General features: G+C 50.9%; 1 pseudogene; it reads left to right on the top strand.

The window, feature by feature from the left end:
* Positions 1-621: 621 nt before the first annotated feature.
* Positions 622-4,274, top strand: LOC124663357 (annotated as a pseudogene).
* The last annotated feature ends 12,734 nt before the right edge of the window (positions 4,275-17,008 follow it).

The raw sequence follows: 17,008 nt of genomic DNA, 5'->3' as shown, positions 1-17,008 counted from the left end.
CAGAGCTGCTGGCACTTGGATGGGTCGATCGGGAGGGCAGGCCGCGCTGGCGACTCAACGTCACGCCTTCTTTTCTTTATTACGAGGCCAACGCATCCACACTGGTCTGGCGATCGTAGAGTAAACTCACTCCGTTTTCGCACAACCAACAAGCCGCGCGCGCGCGTCACGTATCCGAAAACGACGTCTGCAGCACACTGCCGCTCTGCTCTACCCGAACCCCAAAACTCGAATTTTTATCGCGGCCGCCTCTCCCGGTCCCGGCGGCCAGGCAGAGGTGGAGGGGCCCGGCCATGGCCACGGCGGATCTGTAGCAGGAACCACCGTCGATTTCCGCCATTTACTTCCCGGCAGCGGCAGCGGCAGCTGCAGAGGCAAAAATCCCCACCCACCCTCCCGTCCCCCTTCTTTATTCGGCTCCTCACATGCCATTGCCAACCTCCCGCCTCCTCCTCGCGTTCACTCTACTCTCTCTCCGGCGCGGCGCGCGGCCAGCCTGGTCAACCAGCTAGCCGCGCTTTGAATTGCGCGTACGAGCTCATCTACCCCATGTCGTCTCGAGCCCGCCGGTGCTGAGCTGACCTGAGCTGAGCTTCGCGTGTTTGCGCGGCGGCGGCGGCAATGGGGCTGCGGATGAGGCGCGGCGGCGGCGGATTTGGTGCTGCGGTTGTGGGGTTCGTGTCCGTGGTGGTGATGCTGCTCGCGCTGTGTGGCCGCGGAGCCACGGGGTTAGACGACGACGGGGAGCTGCTCATGCTCTTCAAGCGCGCGGTCACCGCCGACCCGCTCGGCGCGCTCGCCGGCTGGTCCGTCTCCGACGCCTCCGCCTGCGCCTGGAACGGCGTCATCTGCAACGGCTTCCCGCCCACCACCCAAACCACCTCCACGGCCAACCTCACCTCCACCACCGACGGCGCCGCCACCTCCAACTCCACCACCACGCTCACCACCACCATCAAGAACGGCACCACCAACGGCACCAGCGCATCAGCAGCCGCAGCGACGGTGTCGCGCGTCATCGGGCTGGTCCTCCCCGACGCGCAGCTCTCCGGCACGCTCCCGGCCGACCTAGCCCGACTCCAGCACCTGCGCCACCTGGACCTCTCGGGCAACAACATCACCAGCACCCTCCCGCCGGCGCTGCTCCACAACGCCACCGAGCTCCGGGTCCTCTCCCTCGCCGGCAACGACATCACCGGCGCGCTCCCGGACGGCGCGCCCTCGCGCGGCCTGCAGGAGCTCAACCTCTCCGACAACGCGCTGGCCGGGTGGCTGCCCGCCCCCCTCCTCGCCGCGCCGGGGCTCGCCGTGCTGGGCCTCGCCAACAACTACCTCGCGGGCGAGCTCCCCGCCGGCGGGCTCGGCGCGAACCTCCAGCTCCTGGACCTCAGCAGCAACTACTTCCGCGGCGCCCTCCCGCCGGACTTCGGCGGGGCGAGGCTGCGGCTGCTCAACGTGTCCACCAACCGCCTCACGGGCGCGCTCCCCGCCGAGCTCTCCGACGCCGTGCCGCCCAACGCCACGGTGGATCTCTCCGGCAACAACTTCACCGGCGCGGTCCCGCCGGCGGGGCTCTTCGGCGCGCAGCCGGCGGAGGCGTACGAGGGGAACCCGGGGCTGTGCGGCCCGCCGGTGCGGCGCGCCTGCTCCATCCCGTCCTCGCTCTCCAACCCGCCCAACGCCACCGACTCGCCGCCGGCGTTCGCGGCCATCCCCAAGAGCGCCGCCCGGGCCCCGCCGGGCTCCCCCGACGCGCAGGCCCCGCGCGGCGGCCAGGGGAGGCTCCGCCCTCTCACCATCCTCGCCATCGTCGCCGCCGACGTCGCAGGCGTCGGGCTGCTCTTCTTGCTCTTCCTCTACGTCTACCACGCCCGCAAGAAGCGGCGCCAGGGGCGGGAGGAGAACCCGACGGCGCCGCAGCAGCAGAAGAAAACAACAGCCGCCGCCGCCGTCGCCAAAGAAGACAAGCCGTCCGCGTCCGCAGGGTGCTGCATTGGCGGCGGCAGGAGCGACGGCTCGGAAGACAGCTCCGACTGCTCGGCCTCCTCATCAGACGCCGCGTCCGACGACGGGCGTCTGTCGTCTTCGGACCCGAAGAAGAGAGCCGGGAGCTTCATCGGCTGGACCACCCCGCAGCACCACAGCAAGAAGCACGAGCCGCAGCAGCCGCCCGCGCCGGCGACGCTCGTCACCGTGGACGTCGGCGGCGGCGAGCTCGAGATGGAGACGCTGCTCAAGGCGTCGGCATACATCCTCGGCGCCACGGGGTCCAGCATCGTCTACAAGGCCGTGCTCGCCGACGGCACCGCGCTCGCCGTCCGGCGCATCGGCGAGAGCGGCGGCGCCGACAAGCTCAAGGACTTCGAGGCGCAGGTGCGCGCCGTCGCCCGGTTCCGGCACCCCAACCTACTCCGCCTCCGGGGCTTCTACTGGGGCGCCGACGAGAAGCTCCTCATTCACGACTACGCCGTCAACGGCAGCCTCGCCAACATCGCATTCACCAGTAAGCCCTGAAGGCCTCAACTCCATTGCTACAAGCTTTTAATTTTCTTCTTCTGATGGAACTCCATTTGGACAACCTTTGTGCAAATTTGCATGAAATTTGACATGGTAGTATCTAGTAGCTGCATTATCCATTTATAATTTCGGTCAATTGCTTGTATACTACTACGATGGTCAAGCATGATCCATTTTGCTTAAAAAAATGCAGGATGCAACAGCATTTAGTCCTAGTACTGTGCCGTACCTTGAGTGCTGCTAATTTTAGTGTTTCATCTGCTGCAAATAAATATACTACGTACAAGTTAATTGGCGCTGGTCATAGTTACTCATAATTTGGCACTAATGGCAGAAATCATCAACTACAGCAACTTTTCTGAAACTTTATTTGGTACTCCTAGTACTCTTCACTTGCAAATGAAGCAAAAACACCTGAAGGAAATGCAGTACTACCTGGTTTTAGTAACAGCTCTTGGTTTCTCTTCTGAACCAAAAAGATGCAAATTGACATAGAAACAATTTGCTGGTACTAGTAACTGACAGAAATTTACTGCAATTTTGCATGAAATTTAACACTGTGTCTAGCTGCATTATTCTTTCATAAATTTGGTCAATTGCTTGTACTACTAGCGAATAGTGATTGACTACGTCGTCAAGCATGATCCACTTGCTAACAAAATTAAGGATGCAACGGCGTCCGTCCTTGGCAAAAGTGTCAACTCTAATCGTAGTACTGTACTACTCACTTAGTACCTTGAATGCACAAACCAGTACTGCTACTTTTGGTGTTTCTTCTGCTGCAGATAAATAGTAAGTTATCTGACGGTCATAATTTCTCATAATTTGACACTAATGACAAAAAACATCTGCAACAACTTTTTGAAAACATGATTTGGTATCACTACTGTTCACTTGCAAATGAAGCAAAAAACCTGAAGGAAATATGCAGCAGTTCTTGGTTTCTCTGTAAAAGCAGTACAACAGTTGTTGATGTTGTTGTGTTCGATCAATTGCAGGGAGGATGGGCGCTTCGCCGATGCACCTAAACCTGGAGGCGCGGCTGCGGATCGCGCGGGGCGTTGCACGGGGTTTGGCATTCATCCACGAGAAGAAGGGCGTGCACGGCAATGTGAAGCCATCCAACATCCTTCTCGGCGCCGACATGGAGCCACTGGTCGGCGACCTAGGCCTGGACCGGCTGCTCTCTGGCGCCGCCCTCCACCGGAACACTGGAGCGTCGGCGCGCCTCTTCGGGAGCAAGCGGTCCATGCACTCCACAAGCAGCCTGCCGGACCTGTCCCGAGATGCCCGGTGGCGCCAGCCCGTCATGCGCCTCCACCTCGTCGACAGCTCTCCCGCCGTACCGGGCGCCCGAGTGCCTCAAGAGCCTGCGGCCAAGCGCCAAGTGGGACGTCTACTCCTTCGGCATGGTGCTCCTGGAGCTGCTCTCCGGGCGGGTCTACTCCGAGGTGGAGCTCTGCCGGTGGCACGCCGCCGGGTCCGTCGCCGGCACGTCTGATCTCGACCAGCGGGGCCGTGTGCTGCGGATGGCCGACCCCACGCTCCGCGGCGACGACAACGAGGACGCACTGCTCGGCTGCTTCCGGCTCGCCTTCGCCTGCTGCGCCATGGCGCCTGGCAAGCGGCCGTCCATGAGGGATGTTGCCGCTCTCCTCGACAGGATACAGGCCGCACCCTTGTCCAACTCCATTGAGACTCCCTAGTGATGGATGCCAATAAATTGACAGGGAACCATGTTAGGATACTAGTACAATTTTTTACTGAATTTTAATGGCGAGCTTAATGTGTTAGCTGTTTGTAGATGACCTTTGTCACTAATTTTGATGATCCAGCTGTGATTAACCCCTTTTTGTTCCTACATCATATTGTTCGTTCTGCTCCTGTTCATTGCAAGAAGTGTTCTATACTTCTATGGTGCCATCTTCCATGGCTATTAAAATGGAAGAAACTTTGTGTTGGGTGATGCAGAGTTCAGTGTCTGGAGCAGATAAACAGGCAGCCGTGTCTTCTGGGAAGCGGAGGTTCTTTCTTGTGCATTTCACCTCGATGCAGATGCTAAGTAGCCTAATTAGCCCAAGTGGCAAAGAGGATTAGTGCAAGATGAGTACTGATCCAGTGAACAATTCTTATAGGTGTACAGCTAGGACCAACACTGCCTGTGCAACTTGAATAGCTCAAGATGGCTGGAGCTGGACAGACCGGCTTCTCTGTCCAAGCTAGTATTTCAGATTGCAAATCTCTGCTATGCCTATACCATCAATGTTAACCATGAATCGGTCTACAAGATTGAGTGCACATTGTTTCTGTTTCAGCTTGACACCATACTATGTTCTAGTTAGGCCCTCCAGGTGAAGAAATCTGGAGAAATTAAATGGCTTAAAAAGAGGTCAAGCTATGCTGCAAGAGTGAGGAAACTTACATGTGTACTTGATGCAGATACTCGCCGCAGCTCAGCAAACATCCGCCTGTTGTCATGAGCCAACTGATAAAGGGTAGTTCAGAGAGCTACAAAGGGTTCAGAAAATAAAATTCCTTCAGGCTAGACCAGCAGGTGGTCAAACGTGACATGACCCTGCCAGACAATCCCAAGGATTAAAACAGCACAGCATTTTCCTCCGAAAGCACAATGATGCTGAAACAATGGCCAGGAACCAAATCACCACGGCTAAAATGATTGAGATAACCAAACAAACCTAATTTGAGAACAAACGATGTATCAAATGATAAACTTTGTTCCTCTTGTCCCTTGTACAGGACTACACACACAACTGATTGCGAATGCCATAAGCACGCCGGAGTTTTGATATTTCAACGCACATCTAAATCACCACATTGCATTTGCAGCTCATAGCATTGGCCATTTTAGATCTTGTTGAATTGTTAGAAGAAGCAACCAAAGGATAAATTTATTCCACACGTACAGAATTACACATACAAGATTACCGTACTTCTATTTTGCAGGCCTACAAGATTACAGATAAAATTACACACTGGAAGTTCATATCACAGCTTGAAGCAAAAGCTCTTCAGTATATGCACATGAAAATCACCACGCTGAATTTGCAGAGCCTTGGCCATTTTAGATCCCGCTGAGCGTAATCACGATCGTGCGAGGAGTAGGGTCATCACGATGTTCACAAAGCCATATACCCTGGCATCAGAAAAAACAGAATGACCAAGATTAGGTAACAATATAGTACATGACCAAGTTGACCGCTGAGTTTTAGCCAGCGTTACTCGGATACTGATACAGACAACAGACGACACGTGCATCAGAACCGAACTCATATTCAAGTATCAGTTTGGGTAGAAATTAAGGATGACACGGCAAATGCCACTGGACCATTGACACAGGTAGTGGTAAATGACTAGGATTCAGACGTTCGATTTGGCAATGAAATTTATGACCCATTTATCCGTGTAGAATTCAGTTGCTGCTTACATTGGTTGGTTGACACCCCCAGGTAAAACATGCTGCGTATACTTAAAACTCAGACCTGACACATAAGGATACTGAACCTTTGTACACAATACACCAGGTCCTACAGGTTCTATTACAGTACATATTTTATCACGAAACCAAAAATTCTCTATACCTGCCAAGTTCCCATGTTGAGACGCCCGTCGGTGATAGGAATCCCGAAGACAGATGCAAAAATTTCACTAATATTTCGGAGATGCTTTGAGTTGTTGGGAAGAGGGGAGAGGGAAGGAGGACGTACGTCAAGGCACAACCAAACATCGAAGATTTAATATGTGCCGGCATGTCATCAGGTCCTGCAATAGGAATCTGAGTATTACTAAGTGATCTAGCCATGTAGATTATGGTTTTTGCATGTTCTAACAGCAACAAAATAAAGCCATATATATTAATGGAATTCTTGAACAGACCTCATCAATCAGCAAAAGGGGGGAACAATCTTCTCATCCAAAAAAACTACATGAAGACAATAACAGCTCAAGTATTCACGGCCCAGTGAGAGCCAGCCCATTCGTGGCCCAAGTGATGCTCTTACAACTTACGTGAGAGATGGGCAAAGGCTATTTCTGCCTGGCTGCTGTTTTTGCCCAAAGCTAGGCCACTAGTCTCGGGTGTCGACACGTGTCTGTAGTTGGGCCATTTTTCCACCGAATTCGGTTGGAAGATGTCGAAATCTGCGTTCCGCCGGTCTGCCTAGTTCTGGGCAGGTTTTTTCCGGTTTGCCTGAAATTAGGTTGGGTTTTCCATCGGTTCTTCCGGTTTGCCCCATTTAGGCCAAAATTAGGCTGTTTTGGCAGGATTGCTGTCTTCCTTTTGTGCCCAAATCGATTGCCCTTTTCTTGATAATAATTTCCATTTGTACATGCTACCACCAAACTGCTTAGCCTGTTCATCTCCATCCATCACATGCGCCGGTGCAACATAAGCCAACACCAATTTAGTTTCTGACTAAAGACATAATTAGTACTAATTAAGCACAAATGATCAACTACTAGCTTCTCCAGCTCGGTCCATCCTATATACTAAGGCAGCATCCGGTTCACGTGGTTCTTATATTAATAGTGCTGATTTAGTTAGTGTTGAGCAATGCTGATTAGTTTCTGATTAAGTAAATAGCTATGTTCAAAACAAAGATTACGTAAATAGTAGCTAGTACTACACGCTCCGCGTCTCGACGTATGGAGCGGTCCGTGGCCAGTCGCCGGTTCTTGCACGGACCTATGGCCGGTCGGCAATGCTAGCTCCAGCCGCCGCTGTGAAGTGATCCTCCGCCCGCTTCTCGGCGTCGCCGCCGCGTATTTGACCATCGTTTATGTCGAAATTTAGGCTGTTTGTATGGTACGTACATTGTCTTGTCCGTGCAAATTATTGAGGCATATATATTGCGGTCTCAGCCGCTCTCGTGTTTTGATCAAACTCGGCGTCGTGGCTGACTAATAGTAGTACTCTTCAAAACCGGTCTCTTCAGACTTGCTATGTGTGGAAAAGCCACAGTTGAACCTGGGTGCACGTGAATCCAGGTTGGAAATGCATTTTTGAAATGTGAAAAAATTCTGAAAAAAAATATCGGGGTACGTATGCATGTTCCATGTGTGCGTAGAAAGTTTTCGCAGAGAAACCACTTTTTTATTTCAGAATCTAAAAAATACAAAATACGTCACATATGTACTTGCTATATAGCCCTGTAAAATTTCACTTTTTTGCCGAGGCAAAATAAAATGTTTTTTCAGAACGAAACTCATGTCCAGGGCACATGTTTGAGATCATCTTTGCAATTATTTTGTGTTTCGATTTTTGAAACATGTTTTGACATCACAAACCCACTTTTGAAAAAGTTGGTTCACATACACTCAGGTTCACAAAAGTCGGTCTCTGTGTGGAAATGTTGTGTGTTACATGCATCTACGTGAAGGAGGTGGCACTAAATCACTAAAAGTGAGTTCACATACACTCAGGTTCACAAAAGTCGGTCTCTGTGTGGAAATGTTGTGTGTTACATGCATCTACGTGAAGGAGGTGGCACTAAATCACTAATCAAGCATTAGCTAGTACATGCTGCGGGGTCTTCGAAGCTAGCTAGTACATGAATTTTGTTCCAATTATTAGCTATGATTAATCACTAACTACCTAGATAGTTGCGCATCCGACCGGACAAAATTATCATTGGCCATGTAACTTTCCATTTTCTCGGTGTAATGTATAGCCATCGTACACGGCCATAGTCATTACCTACAATCCTACATGGCGGAAAGCTCCGGCCGAGAGGATGTGTGACGAGAGCGGTCCATGGATATGTAGTGTGCGCAACTCCATCTCCTGGTGCGAGTATATTAGCATCTCTAGTTTCAAAGTGCTCAATAAAACTATCAAAACCTTGTTAATTAGTCCGGGTATAGAATCGGTACCGCAAATAAACTACAAGGCTTTGACAATATGCTTACAAGAACTCCAAGTTTATGACTATACATACCTCATATCATGCCGAAATTAAGTTTGTTCCATTTCGCTCCTAAGATTCTATTAAAATCTTCATCAGATAGAAAATACTATGGAAATAATCGTCATCTCCTCGATGGTTTGATTCAAAACAAAATGGTAGGAAGTACAAAATGACCAATTTTGAAGTGGGGAATATGACATCATGTTGATGGGAGGCGAGTCGCATAGAGAAACGACGGGTCGTGCTCTTCAAATAGATCGTGAGAGTTCTCATGATGCCCATTTCTTTACCAAGGAGAGGAGGTGTCAACCAATTGTGACATCAAGGTCTCATGCATGTGACCAAGTGGTCGTCTGTATGCAATTCCATCGGTGACTACCATGCCTTCGGCTACTTTCTTTCCCAAACTTATGTCCCGGCGTTTTCTGGACCAAATTTGGGGCACCGTTCCCGTCGCGGCGGTTCTCCAAGATTAATTTGTCGCCTGGATGATATCCGGCCCATTTCATCCATGGGCCACATCACACCTGCTCTCCGCATGGTCCATGCATGCCCAACTTTGTGTTGCCTGCCAAAAGTTTCACGGATAACTCACATGCCCTAAATTTGGGCTTAGGCGGGGACCATTTCGACAATATTGGGAAGTTCTTAGGAAGCTACGGCTTTCAAAAGTGCATGCAATAAGAGTTTACACAAGTACATCTGACTATAGTGCACATGCAATGATAGGATTTCATCTCCACGAAGAATCCATGCTCGGAAAGCTAGGGTTTGCGGCGGTTCCGGGGAGCTAAGTTTTCCAAGCCTCATACTTTTCATCGCATTTCCTACTACTTTGGCATGCCATGTTGTAGCCGAACCCTCCTACTTTAGGAACTTCCTACCACCTTATGTGCCTCTACCGTGGCGAGGCTTCATTACGTTATGCTAGTTGGCGCCCATGAAATGGCAGGTATCCCAACATGCATGCAATGTCGATCCACGTGCATTGAGATGACGGAAATGCACACGAGATGATGAGCATGAATTTCACACGTGTCCACGGGCGGGGGAATAAGGGCTATCAAAGTAAACTTGGAACAACAATAATAGGGATGGCACGCTTACCGGGACATCGTTGAGGCCTCCCTCCATGCCCGTACTTACTGATACTTGTCTCTTTATTTATTCCGATATGTAAAGAGAAATGCAGCATAAAAATAATCACTCGATCCGGAGTCCGGATGACTGGTCCATGAAATGCGGGAGTAGTCAAAGAAACGACGAATTTCAGTTTGCTAGAACTTAAAGCAACGAAAACTAAAGTTTGCAAATATATTATGTAAGGAATATTATTCAAAATGTATTATGTAATTAATAATATTATTTGAAAAATATAATTAAATCGTGTTTAAATTGATATTTAACCCTTTGGGCGCTTCATTAGTTATGCAATAAAAATCTCACAGTAGTGCATCGATGACACCTTGATCGTTCTCACCTACTGCCGGTGGTACTTATCCCTGCCATCATCGACGGCTCCTCCATGCACCTCCTAACGCTAGGTGTATGTTCTGGAAAAATAGCTAACTCCCATGAGTCGGCACTAGCGCAGTGTAGAGGACGAACCATAGGGCGGCGGTGGAACCCCTGTGCTGTAAAAGGATGGTATCGTCATATGACTATTCTATAAGGGGTAGGCGAGGAATAATGGTAGTGCCGTTGGCTCCTCCATAAACACCACCATCGGCAACAAGACAAGAAAACAACCCCCCGAAGAACACAGTTAACATCCAGAACCACCGCTTATGGCTTCTTTGGCCACCATGACTTCTCAAGCGACGAAGCCGCCACCTTGGTGTCGGAACCAGTTGAAAAGCACAACAGGATCACCACAAATAATTGTGGCTGATGACCCAATCGAGAGAGAACGTGCAACAAATAATTATTTTCTATTTTCTCAACATATACAAGGTATAGTAGCTTACAATTAAGAATCAACTTTTCGTACTGGAATTTCCACACACGGTTTTTGAGAGATCATTTATGTTTCATCAGTTTTCCCGCCGAGATATTCAGTTTCAGAAGTTTTTCCGCGTTTTTCAGTTTTAGAAGTTTTCGGAAGTTAACTTTGTGTAAGCAATAGGTGTAAAGCAATACAAGATCACCGCAAATATGTTGGGCCAACGAACCAATCGAGAGAACATGCATAGGTAACCTCTTCAGTTTTGGTAGTTTTCCGCCCAAATTCTCGTTTTGGAAATTTTCCCGCGTAACTTTTTTTCCACAGCTTTCTCACCATACATGGTTGCATGAGCAATCAAAGGAAAATATGCATATCGGCTGGAACCAAAGCAACAACCTAGCTGGAATATGGTTAATTACCATTGATGATGAGCTACATATTTTCCATGGGCTTATTTTCATGTGCTTTTTGGTAACTTATCTATTTTTATCATGAGAGATAAGGATTTACACCTATAACATTGGAAGCTGTGAGTCCATTCAGAACCGCACGTGCCTCTGCGCGAGCCCACAGGAAGGAGCGCCGAGATCAAGCACAGACGGCTGTACCCGCCGCCGGACCTCCGCGCCTATCCCGCCTTCGCCGTCGAATCCTATAGCTGGCACAGTTGGCGCCTGACCGAGGACGATCCGAGGAGGCAGGCGGGCTTCCTCGGTGACAAGGACTTCCCGTTTGAGCGGCCATCGCCGCCCCGTCGTTGAACATGACAGCCGTCGGTGCCTCCACAGGACGACGAGGACTACAACGCGCTAGCCTACCACAACGAGGAGGCTAATGACGATAGCGGCAACGACTTCATCGCCTGCATTTTCCACGAATGGCAGGCGGCCATGGCAGAGGTCCGGAAGTTCAACTTCCCGGCGACGATGACCAACGACTAGATCGAGAGGCTCGGCGTCCTCATCTCGGAGGTGGACCGACCAGTGCAGCCGCCGCTGCCCCGGTACGCCACCGGCATCATGCCGCCGGGCCTCACGGAGGAAGAGGCCCTACGACGGGTGCTCCAGAACTCGGCCCCGCAACGGCCGCCTGCGACTCCACCACCACCTTTGGGGTATAATCCGTGGGCAGCTCCACCTCCACCACCGGCGTGGACTGCTCCACCTCCATCGCCGGCGGCACCGGCGTATGTTCTGCTGGTTGCCAACTGGTCGTGGTTAGTACCGGATTTTGTCGTGCTCGTCGACGACGAGGAGGAGGAGTAGGCGTTAGTTTTTATATTTTATATTTTCCTTTCTTCACGATTTTGATCATTTGGGCCAACGCAAACGGACGCGCACGGATATTTTGGGCGTCCAAAATGCGCCGCCCCGTTGGAGATGCCCTTAGAGACGTAAAGCTAGCTAGTTTTACGATTAGGTGATCTAGCTTGGTTTTAGTGCCGACATTGTTGTGCTTATTAGTACCGAGTATTACCCCTTATTCCATGTGCCGTTTAAGTTGCGTGCTACGTTATCATGTGCATGAGTTGGCGCACATGGAAACCCGTCTTTCCACTTGTCTCCTCGCCACATCGCTTCCTCGTAGATTGTATTCATTGCGCAAAGAAGGGGAGTACCTATCATTTTATGTGCAAACCTCGGGGTGTATGCCCTTAGCCGATGCACGAATGTGGCTACTCGCCGAGTTCATGTGCGCCTTTTTTGTGGCGCCGGAGCACTACTGCCTCATGCATGGAGTTCCACGCGTCATCTTGGCCCCGCCTCCGAAGAATAACCCCGCTCTTTCCCACCCCCAAATCGTGGGAGGTTACTAAGCGCGGCATAGGTTTTGAGACTTTTCCAGCCCACGTTATTGAACCAAGAACTTTTCCCGCCCAAATTTTGGCACCTACGTACTGGTTGGGTCTTCCCGCCCTGTTATTTTGTACCGTGATTCCATGTGTCGGCAGTGTTTTGGCGAGGCCGTATCTATTGCAGCCGAGCTACAATTTGGGTGTGTGACCAACTCGCTGGAACCTTCTAGAGAAGTTAGCTTTTCCCGGGATCACCGGACTTGTGATTTTGAAATTATCACGTCAAGACATTTTATTTGCACTTGGATTGAAGTAGAAACCCTAGATAAATCGGAAAACCCCTTGGGCCCAAATAACACCGTCTAGGCCTCCGAAACAGACCCGCAAGTTCGGATAGACCAAAAAACGTCCCGGATTTTCTCTTGAGATTTTGAGACGATTTAGATCTTTACAAGTACGTTATGGCACATTGTTCCAGGTGCTCTTGTGTCGTAGTTTTTCACGTATTACCCCTCGAATGAGTTGGCGGCGTAACACCCGTTGTTCCACGAGTCTCCTTGCGTAGGGTTTCCTCCGAGACCCTATTCACCGCACATGGTAGGATAGTACCTATAATTTTATGCGCGAAACTCAGAGCGCTCTCCCTTGGCCGATGCGCGAAGGTGGATACTCATCGCGTTCATGCGCGCATTTTTCCGGGTTGCCAAAGCTCTACTACCTCATGCACGGAGTTTCAAGCATCATCTTGGTGCCGTCTCGGGTTTCGATTCTCGGATGATTTACCATGCCCCTTCCCACCCCAGTTGTTCGAGGCTACGATGCGCAGTGTAAGTTTTGGGACTTAACCCGCCTACATTAGCGCACCGGAAGCTTTTGCGGCCCAAATTTTGGTACATGTGTACTCGTTGGATCTTCCCGCCCTACTTGTTGGTACCTCGTCGAGCGAAGATGCATGTTCAGTTCCTTGCGCCGGCAGCATTGGCATGCTCTAGCCAAGGTGCTCTAGCGCACATAGCCCGAGGTGATCTCGACCGTATCTAGAGGCGGACAAACATCCTACACACCCATGGTGGCGGCGGCTGCAGCCGCACATGCAGAGGCGATGAAAGGCGGCTGTCATTGGGCAATCTACATAGTAGTGCATCCACGCACGTGCATTAATTTGGCAACTCGAGGCTGTTGTCGGGTTGGAAGTGGCACCGCTACCGGCCATCATGGTACCTAGCTCGTTGTCAAGTCGACAACGGCGACGATGGAGACCACGACTTCCTAGCCGAAGGCATCTTGCATAGCTCGAGAGTCGAGCTGAAGCGGAGGATCGTGGGACCCATATCATCGCGGCCGCGGCCGGGTAACTCCGGCAAGATGGCTGACTAGTTTGTGGCCATGCACGTACTGCATGGTTTCTCCGCCAAGCTCGCGGGCGTTGATTAATAAACCATCGGCCAGGAGTATATCCATGTACATGCTAGCTAGACTGATCTCTACACGAGCATGCATGTACTTGTGATTAAACACGGCCGCAGTTCGTGCTGCACATCGGCGTTTTGCTGTCAAGGGCAAAAGCCAACTAGCACGCTGTCGTCTCCACATTGGCATATTTATTCGTTTGGCCATCCGCTGGCCGAAGACGAAGGAGTCGGGCACAAAGCTAGAACGAATGCAAAATGTGCAAGGTACGTGCACTATCGATGATATGGCTCCCGTTGAAGATGCCACCGCCGGGGCTGGTGTCCATGTGCAGCCTTATGGCACCCGCCGACGGCGATCCCGCCGTGACCGCATCTATGTTCAGCGCGGCCACCGCACGTCTCCTATGGAAGGCGCCCTTGCTCGACCATGTGCAACCTAACGTCACTCGGCTTGGCTCCCGTTGCTGACGACCCCTCCGGTTGCGCTGCTGCTCGTGTACGACGACGTCATTAGGGGCGGCAGTCCATGTGAAAACCCCGTGCCCTGCTCTTGTTGAAAACGCCAGGCCGCAGCGCGGTGCTCTTTACATGCTCGCTTTCGGGGTTGTCTGGCATCTCTTTGACACATACGACATCGGTTTGGGCCTCTTCAACAGGAGCACCGCCGCTGATCGTGGCCCATTTTATTGTGACGTTTGGCTAGCATCTCCGGTGTGCCCGGTGCGGGGTGCAATTTTACACCTACATCGACACCGGGTCCCTTGAGGAGGGACACCATCTACACCAACACCTATGTGGTCCCCTTGAGATGGGACATCATCCACACCTACTCCTATACGGAGTCCCATCGAGGCGGGATGCTGTCTACCCCAAGAAAACAGACAAACAAGCATCTGCCGATTGTGTTTGACCCATTACCGCCCTACCCCACGAATCACGGTTCTCTTCTTGTCGAACCAGGCTTGTTTGGGAGTTCACAGTGGCCATGGCCATCCTCTTCTCCAATCTTACTACATAGCTCATGTCCATCGGAGAAGCACCTTGGACTTCGGGCCTTGACGGTCACGGTAGTGCCGCCACGGTTCCCAAATCGTCTATTATATTTGGTCCAAATAAAGTTGTTAGACCAAAAGAATATTACTAAACAATATTTGAGCAGTGTATAAAGATAAAATAGAAGGAGTCGATACCGAAAACTCGGAAGTCAGCCCGAGCTTGGGTGCTCCGTTTATCCTATTTCTATCTAGCCATTCGTTTCCTTGACCTACGTCATATATCATGGTGTATAATTTTGTGCACACGGCGAGACGAATACAGAGCCTGAGCATGCCAACCACCTCACTGCTATGCATCCTAGCAAAACCAGGCTGAAAAGGTGGCAGGCAATGCTTTTGCATTGTACCAAGTTTCCGAACTGCACCCTGTCCTCTTCTTCTGTGTTGAAACATGTGACGGCTGTGTTCATACGTTGATGCGTGTATATATAGGCACCCAATGTCCGACGTGAATTTTTGGTACATGTATGCTATGCACCCTATAAATTCTAAAATTCAGGGTAATTTTAAGTACTGAAATAAAATTTGAATCCTCCTAAAAAAAGATGATCAAATATTGTACTCGTATAAAAATATTTATGCTCTAAATAATTTCCATGGTATTCTGGATAAAAAAAGATAAATTTATGACAAATATAGCGTGAATCGTGCCTAGACGTGTGGCTTGTTCGATTTTATCTTTTTGTCATTTTGAGCCCAAACATTTCTATCCAAGTACAATATTTAATTATCTTGCTGGCTCCAATTAGAGCATCCTCCACCGGCGGCACCCAAATAGGCGCCGATAGCTGCGCCGGCAGCTGCACCGGCACTCACGTATGGGCGACGCCGGCACGGGTTCCTCCATTTGGGGAAGGCTTCCCCACACCGGCGGCCACAATAGGATTTTTAAATAAAAAACACACAAACATGGATAGAAATTTAAATTTAAGGTTTTTCGAATACAAGTCTAGGCTAACATCTTGCCACCAAATCGGCCTCATTCATCATAATCCGGCACCCAAAAAAATAACTTGTGCTTCAAGGCCAAATGATCATAGGAAGGCCGACAACGGAGGCCGCACCTCGACAATGTCCTCCTCGTCGGCGATCACCTGCGGCACCACGTTAGTGGACGACGGTGGAGCCATGGGAGCCGGTGCAACCATGCTCGTCGATGTTGATGTCGGCATGTACGTCGGCGCAGGCAGGTGTATCGATGGTGCCGATGCTTCCATGGACGCCGCCGCAGCTTGCGTCGCCATCACCTCCTTGCCGATGCGCTCACGGTACATCTCGAGCCGCACCCTCGCCAATAGATCCATGCTCGCCAAGTCCGCAATCAAGATATTCGATTCTTGATTCATCTTGGTCAGTGATAGCTGCGTCGCTTCATTCATGGCTTTGATAACGCCGGCTTGATCTTGCATCTTGGTCGCCTCCACCTTCTCCCTCTCGAGCCCAATCTTCACATCTTGCTTCTCTAACATTGCCTTCCACATGGCGGCGCCCCTATCCGCCGCCTCCATATTCCCGATGGAGAAGGATGACACCATCTTCTCGATGGAGGCGTCGATGCATGGCGGCTAATGCCGGTGCCGCATTCCTTTCGGCCCTGGCTTTCTTGTTGCCAATGGGGCACCCGGCGGGGCGGCTGCGACCGGTCCATCTTCTCCGACGTGGTTCTTGTCATTGAGAGTGAGGTTGGCGGCGTCCCACTTCTTGCAACCCTCAAGCTTTGTGAAGCAATGCATGAAGGGGAAGTCCTTGTCGCCATTTCGATGCTTGTACATGGTGAGGGCGCCGAGAATCTAGCAAATGCATGAAGAGCAAGCAATGCATGAATACAATGACATGAATCTATCAAATGGTAGACATGAATACAATGCCAATACATACCCAATCCACCATCATTTTGCCGCTCTCGGCGCGGTTCTTCACCTTCTCATAGTAGCCATGAAACATATTGCATGACTTCTTGATGAGGTTCCAACGGTGAGACATGGCGGACTCGTTCCGGATCATGTGGATGGTGGCGTACTCACCGAAATTCTTCCTCTCATTGAATTGATCAAATATGCGTTTATAGTACTTGCCGACGGATTGATTGGCACCGGTGATGGGGCGAAGCTGACCAGCTTCCACGCGTCGACGAGGCACCTGTCCTCTAGGGAGTTCTACTTCGGCCCTCAAGTGCCGGCGGCCTTCTTCTTTCTCCTCTTCTTGTTCTTCGTGGACATGCCGGTGTCGACGACGATCAGCTCCTCCTCAGCCTACCTCATCGGCGTCCTCGTCGATCTTCTCGCCGTCCACCTCGTCTCCTTCCTCATAGTCGTCGCACTCTTCACCGTAGTCATCCTCCTCGAAGACGGGTTCATAGG

Source organism: Lolium rigidum, chromosome 1, assembly GCF_022539505.1.
Source record: "Lolium rigidum isolate FL_2022 chromosome 1, APGP_CSIRO_Lrig_0.1, whole genome shotgun sequence".
Taxonomy (NCBI): domain Eukaryota; kingdom Viridiplantae; phylum Streptophyta; class Magnoliopsida; order Poales; family Poaceae; genus Lolium; species Lolium rigidum.
Note: the sequence above shows the minus strand (reverse complement) of the source record. Positions and strands in the feature narration are given on the sequence as shown.